This window comes from Narcine bancroftii, chromosome 12, assembly GCF_036971445.1.
Source record: "Narcine bancroftii isolate sNarBan1 chromosome 12, sNarBan1.hap1, whole genome shotgun sequence".
Lineage (NCBI taxonomy): Eukaryota > Metazoa > Chordata > Chondrichthyes > Torpediniformes > Narcinidae > Narcine > Narcine bancroftii.
The window spans coordinates 2866650-2874196 of record NC_091480.1 but is presented as its reverse complement, the minus strand read 5'-3'; the positions used below and the strand labels follow the sequence as shown (position 1 = coordinate 2874196).

Genomic DNA, 7547 nt, shown 5'->3' with positions numbered 1-7547 from the left:
TTAAGTCAATGTTACCTGGATATCAGCAACTAGATTACAAAGAAAGATTCAGCAAATGAAGTCTTTATTCTTTGGATTGTAGATGGTTGAGAGGGGATTTGATCGAGGTCTTTAAAATTACTAGGAGGATAGAACGAGTTGATGTGGATAGACTTTTTTCATTGCGGGAGCAGAGATTGAAACAGGAGGTAAAAGTTTGGAAGTAACACAAGGGGGAACTTCTTTACTCAGAGTGGTGGCTGAGTGGAGTGAGCTTCCGGGAGAAATAGTGTCGGCAGGGTCCATTTTGTCATTTCAGGGAAAATTGGAGGGGAGGGGAATGCAGAGAGGTGGTACGAGAGGAGAGTATTTAGTTCAGTGCAGACAAGAAGGGCCAAGTGACCCGTTTCTGTGCTGTAATTGTTATAGGGTTAAAATGTGTGGCAGTAACTTGGAAGTCCGATGCGTATTTGGGAATGGGTCGATGGCCACACTGAAATAGGCCGTTGATTCCCACTTGAAATAATTACATCGAATTCACGGAACAAATTTGAATTTTTCTTTTGAAGATTTGGGATGTGTATTTACCAATTGTCGGAATTAAGTTTTAACCACCCAACACGAACTTTCTGACTCCTAAAACCAAGAAAACCAAGATTTTATTTGAGAGTTTTGGTCAATTTTTATAAATACTCTCTAGATGTTTTCTCTCTTTATTGTTTTCTATTGGGCAGCTGTGGGAGGGGTTACTTTTTAAATCACTATGCATTAATTTTATCTTATTTTCAAATAAGAAATTTAAGTTTTTTAATGCATATGTTAAATTAAATGTAAAAATGTTACAAATAAGATAAATGAAGAATTGTTTAAGGAACTGGCGATCTTCCACGAGTGTCGTGAACTCCAGGAAGCAGGAATGTGTGAACGAAACACAAAACTGGCCAGAAGAACTGAGGAAACACAGCTAAAAGTGTCCAAAAATGTGCTGATGCCATCTTGATTTTAATGCAGGTGACACCGAGCAATGCGTTGGGGCGGAGATGGGCTATGGGCAGTCAATACGGACGCCTTGGGGAACAAAGCCCGCACCACCAGTAGGGATGGATAATGGTGGGTAATGAATAAGCATATATGAGAGACACCGAGAGAGAGCGACACCCACATACCCAGACAGACAGACACACACACACAGACACAGAGAGACAGATACACACACACAGACACACAGAGAAACACACACAGACAGAGTCAGAGAGAGAGACACTGACAGCGAGAGAGAGACAGACAGAGACACACACAGACAGAGACACACACAGACAGACAGATAGAGAGACACACACACAGACGGAGAGAGAGACACGCACACAGAAAGAGACAGAGACACACATAGAGACAGAGAGAGACACACACACGACACAAAGAGACAGAGACACACACACACAGCCAGAGACAGAGACAAACACACGACACAGAGACAGACACACACACAGAGACACACACGCAGATACATACACACAGACATAGATAGAGAGAGACACACACAGAGACACACAGATATAGAGACACACACAGACACAGACAGAGAGACACACAGACAGAGAGACACACAGACAGAGAGACACACAGACAGAGAGACACACAGACAGAGAGACACACAGACAGAGAGACACACAGACAGAGAGACACACAGACAGAGAGACACACAGACAGAGAGACACACAGACAGAGAGACACACAGACAGAGAGACACACAGACAGAGAGACACACAGACAGAGAGACACACAGACAGAGAGACACACAGACAGAGAGACACACAGACAGAGAGACACACAGACAGAGAGACACACAGACAGAGAGACACACAGACAGAGAGACACACAGACAGAGAGACACACAGACAGAGAGACACACAGACAGAGAGACACACAGACAGAGAGACACACAGACAGAGAGACACACAGACAGAGAGACACACAGACAGCGACACAGAGAGAGACACACACACAAACAGACAAAGAGAGAGACACACACACACAGAGAGAGACACAGACAGAGAGAGAGAGACACTCACACATACAGACACAGAGAGACACACATTGTGACACAGGGAGAGAGAGACACACACAGACAGTGACACACAAAAAGACACAGACAGAGACACAAACAGACACAGAGACACACACACATGGAGATATACACAGAGAGAAATGCAGAGAGAGACACAGACACAGAGACACTCAGACACAGAGACACACTCAGACACAGACACACTCAGACACAGAGACACACACAGACACAGAATCACACACACACAGAGAATCACACACAGACACAGAGAATCACACACAGACACAGAGAATCACACACAGACACAGAGAATCACACACAGACACAGAGAATCACACACAGACACAGAGAATCACACACAGACACAGAGAGACACACACAGACACAGAGAGACACACACAGACACAGAGAGACACACACAGACACAGAGAGACACACACAGACACAGAGAGACACACACAGACACAGAGAGACACACACAGACACAGAGAGACACACACAGACACAGAGAGACACACACAGACACAGAGAGACACACACAGACACAGAGAGACACACACAGACACAGAGAGACACACACAGACACAGAGAGACACACACAGACACAGAGAGACACACACAGACACAGAGAGACACACACAGACACAGAGAGACACACACAGACACAGAGAGACACACACAGACACAGAGAGACACACACAGACACAGAGAGACACACACAGACACAGAGAGACACACACAGACGTAGTGACACACGCACACAGACAGACAGAGACCCCTTGGATGTGCCCTTCACCTTCGCACTTAACTCCCTCATCTCTCCTGGCAGGATCTCATCACCTTTCCTACCCGTGGACCATGACATCTGTCTGCTCATCCTCCTTCCTGAGAATGGTGTGAAATCTACCCTAGAAACCCCACAGCAAAGAAAAGAGAACCTTCGGCCCTTCTCGTCAATGGTGAAATATCATTCTGCCAGTCTCATCGACCTGCACCCAGTCCCTAACCCTCCTGACTTCTCACATCCATGGATCTATGTATTTGTGTGCAGGAGGTGGGAGGCCACGAGGAAGTTGGACAAGGCCTGGGTGAGGCCAACTTGGGAACATTGTGTGCCGTTTGGGTGGCCGGAGGAGAGGAAGGATAGGAATGAGACAGCGCGTCGAGGAGAGGGACAAGAAGGTGGTCTGGCTTTCGGGGTTTGAGTTCCAGGGGAAGGTTGGACAGGCTGGGACTTTATTCCCTGGAGCGTCGAAGATTGAGGAAGATTTGAAAATTGTGAGGGGGGACGGATCGTGTCCATGGGGACAGGCTGTTTCCAAGGAGAGTGGGAGAGATTCAAAGAGGAGGACATGGATTGAGATTGAAGGGGGATTTTCTTCCCTCAGAGGGGGGTGGGAGTGTGGAATGAGCTTTGGGCCAAGGTGGTGGAGGTGGGATGGACTGGAATCTTGGGGGGGAATGTGGGGCAGGAACTGGTGTGGAAATGTGCAGCCTGAAGGGGAGATGGACTGGAAGCCTGAGGCAGCTCTCGGACCCTTCCCCAGTGGGACTGGGGTGGCGAAGAGATCCCGTGGAGGGGTGGCGCAAGCTCTCGCGAGAGCGACCCCTGGGGGCCTCCATGTTGTTGATCTTTCCCGCCTTTGGAGCAGTTGGTCGCGAGCGGGAGAGGTTCGTGTCGGTGCTTCACGGGCGGGAATCGGGGCATTTTGGGAGCGAGACCAGGGAGGAGGGAGTTTCCACGGGTCGCCCTTTGGGTCTGGGGCGGCCGGAGCTCGGAGGGGAACGGGCGGGGAGATGGTTGTGAGGTGGGGCCGGGAAACCGTGAGGGAGTTTGTGTCGGGGTGACATTAGGGTGTGTGGTAGTCGGGGCCCATGAGGCTGAGGGGGGTCGGGGACCGCGAGGCTGAGGGGGGTCGGGGACCGTGAGGCTGAGGGGGGTCGGGGGCCGCGAGCTTGACGGGGGTCGGGGGCCGCGAGGCTGCGGGGGGGTCGGGGGCCGCGAGGCTGCGGGGGGGTCGGGGGTCGCGAGGCTGAGGGTGGGTCGGGGCCCGCAAGGCTGAACGGGGGGTCGGGGACCCAGAAGGCTGAGGGGGGACGGGGACCCAGAAGGCCGAGGGGGTACGGGGACCCAGAAGGCCGAGGGGGGACGGGGACCCAGAAGGCCGAGGGGGGACGGGGACCCAGAAGGCCGAGGGGGGACGGGGACCCAGAAGGCCGAGGGGGGACGGGGACCCAGAAGGCCGAGGGGGGACGGGGACCCAGAAGGCTGAGGGGGGACGGGGACGGGGACCCAGAAGGCTGAGGGACGGGGATGGGGACCCAGAAGGCTGAGGGGGGACGGGGACCCAGAGGGCTGAGGGGGGAAGGGGACCCAGAAGGCTGAGGGGGGACGGGGACCCAGAAGGCTGAGGGGGGACGGGGTCCCAGAAGGCTGAGGGGGGACGGGGACCCAGAAGGCCGAGGGGGGACGGGGACCCAGAAGGCCGAGGGGGGACGGGGACCCAGAAGGCCGAGGGGGGACGGGGACCCAGAAGGCCGAGGGGGGACGGGGACCCAGAAGGCCGAGGGGGGACGGGGACCCAGAAGGCCGAGGGGGGACGGGGACCCAGAAGGCCGAGGGGGGACGGGGACCCAGAGGGCCGAGGGGGGACGGGGACCCAGAGGGCCGAGGGGGGACGGGGACCCAGAGGGCCGAGGGGGGACGGGGACCCAGAGGGCCGAGGGGGGACGGGGACCCAGAGGGCCGAGGGGGGACGGGGACCCAGAGGGCCGAGGGGGGACGGGGACCCAGAGGGCCGAGGGGGGACGGGGACCCAGAGGGCCGAGGGGGGACGGGGACCCAGAGGGCCGAGGGGGGACGGGGACCCAGAGGGCCGAGGGGGGACGGGGACCCAGAGGGCCGAGGGGGGACGGGGACCCAGAGGGCCGAGGGGGGACGGGGACCCAGAGGGCCGAGGGGGGACGGGGACCCAGAGGGCCGAGGGGGGACGGGGACCCAGAGGGCCGAGGGGGGACGGGGACCCAGAGGGCCGAGGGGGGACGGGGACCCAGAGGGCCGAGGGGGGACGGGGACCCAGAGGGCCGAGGGGGGACGGGGACCCAGAGGGCCGAGGGGGGACGGGGACCCAGAGGGCCGAGGGGGGACGGGGACCCAGAGGGCCGAGGGGGGACGGGGACCCAGAGGGCCGAGGGGGGACGGGGACCCAGAGGGCCGAGGGGGGACGGGGACCCAGAGGGCCGAGGGGGGACGGGGACCCAGAGGGCCGAGGGGGGACGGGGACCCAGAGGGCCGAGGGGGGACGGGGACCCAGAGGGCCGAGGGGGGACGGGGACCCAGAGGGCCGAGGGGGGACGGGGACCCAGAGGGCCGAGGGGGGACGGGGACCCAGAGGGCCGAGGGGGGACGGGGACCCAGAGGGCCGAGGGGGGACGGGGACCCAGAGGGCCGAGGGGGGACGGGGACCCAGAGGGCCGAGGGGGGACGGGGTCCCAGAGGGCCGAGGGGGGACGGGGACCCAGAGGGCCGAGGGGGGACGGGGACCCAGAGGGCCGAGGGGGGACGGGGACCCAGAGGGCCGAGGGGGGACGGGGACCCAGAGGGCCGAGGGGGGACGGGGACCCAGAGGGCCGAGGGGGGACGGGGACCCAGAGGGCCGAGGGGGGACGGGGACCCAGAGGGCCGAGGGGGGACGGGGACCCAGAGGGCTGAGGGGGGACTGGGACGTGGACCCAGAAGGCTGAAGGCATCTGCGAGGCTGAAGGTGGGGGTGTGAACCCGCATGGTTTAGGGGATCCTTGTGGTTGAGGGGATCGGAGAACTGCGAGTTGAAGGGGGACCCGTGAGGGTGAGGGAGTCCCGGCCCCATGGATGGGAATGAGCAGGAAGGGGTGCTGGTCATTGGGACGAGAATATCAGTTCACCACAGACTGTAAGCTTTCAGTTCTGTAATGAGACGTCATTATCTATGACACCGACAGCCCAACCCTCTTTCTCCCAGTTCCACTGCAGACATTAGAAGACGGTCCTCTTTAAAATAATCCAAATACCCCTTGGCGAGGACCCGCCGAAGCCACAGATTAGAATCTGCATCTCAGATGGTGAAGTCTTCAGATTTTTCTTTAAAATATTGTTTACATTGTAAAACCATTTGGAAAGTGCGTTAACATAAATTGTAATGTTCAATTCAAAAGGAAAAACTAGCACTAAGCAATGTTCAAAAAAAACACCCAGGAATAAAGTGCCATCATCTTGGAGATGGATTTCACAGTGACTAAGGACAAGATTTGTTCTTGTCTCCAACTGTGCACACGAGGATGAGAGCAGTGTTTGAGATGCTCTAGCCAGAAAGAATTCCGATCCATATCCCCACGGTTTTATTCCTCGTGCTGAGGGCAAGGTTCAGACTGAAATAGCAGAGAATGAGAATTCAGGCAAAAGGACAGAAGCCAGACCAAGCAACAATTTGAGCAGAAGGATTTAGTTCCACTGGGAGAGAGAGAGAGAGAGTGGAAGGATACTGTCAGAATGCCCATAAGATTTAACCTGTTTAAAAGCAGGTGGCACAAATCTGTGCAGAGGGGCACAATTTAAAGGCGATTGCAGATGTTTGATTGGGAAGCTGCAGGAATTCAGCCCATCAAAATGAAGTAAATGCAATATCCAGAGAGAGAAACCTTGGGCTTTTCTCTGGAGCGATGCAGGAAGCTCATAGAGTGAAATGATTTGAGGCAGAGCTTGGTGGAGGAGCAGGCAGTGCTGAGGAAACACAAGGCTGCTGAAGGACTTGTATAAAGAGAACGTGCAGAAGGCTGCGGGTGCCTGGAGTGCATGGCCGGGCAGGATGGTGTCGTCTGGAATAATAGGGACCTTTAACATTTAGACAGGCACATTGATGCAAGAAAAATAGTGGGTTTACGGGTGTGAGGGGTGATAGGTTCAGTTTGTAGTAGGTTTGATCAGTTGTCTTGTGACACCAATACCCCTGAGCAAAAATCTCTACAAAAGTATGTACACCGCCCAGAACATCTCAGGTAAAAACCCTCCACCATTGAGAACATTTGCAGGGAACGCTGCTGTCTGAGAGCAGCAGCAATCAAGGATCCACATCACCCGCTCTGTTCTCACTGCTCCCATCGGGAAAGAAGTATAGCCAGGTTCAGGAACAGCTACTACCCCTTCACCACGAGACTCAACACACATTCAGGGACTCATTTAAAGACTCTCCCTTTTGCACTTTGAAATTTTTCTCTCTCTATTGCAGTTTGTTTTCATATCCACATTTTCAGAGATTACAAGTATATGAGTCCAGTTGGGGAAACTTGGTTTTGGTCTATATAATGGTTACTTTTATACCCTTTTATTGTTCATTTATATTAGTGTCTGGGCCCCTATGTGGTCCAGGTACAGCTGACAGACCTTTACCAAAGGGTCACGTTTATGTGATTTTTTTTTTCCCGTAGGTAACAGCAGTTCCTTTCCACAGCCCAGCGTGCTATC

At 55.4% G+C, this 7547-nt stretch overlaps 1 long non-coding RNA gene across 1 annotated transcript; it reads left to right on the top strand.

Annotated features, from left to right (window-relative positions):
• Positions 1 to 1016: 1016 nt before the first annotated feature.
• LOC138746836 (uncharacterized) lies at positions 1017 to 7547 on the top strand. The gene is made up of 3 exons (XR_011347141.1): positions 1017 to 1089; positions 2877 to 3006; positions 7511 to 7547. It is a non-coding gene; the product is annotated as an uncharacterized lncRNA (long non-coding RNA).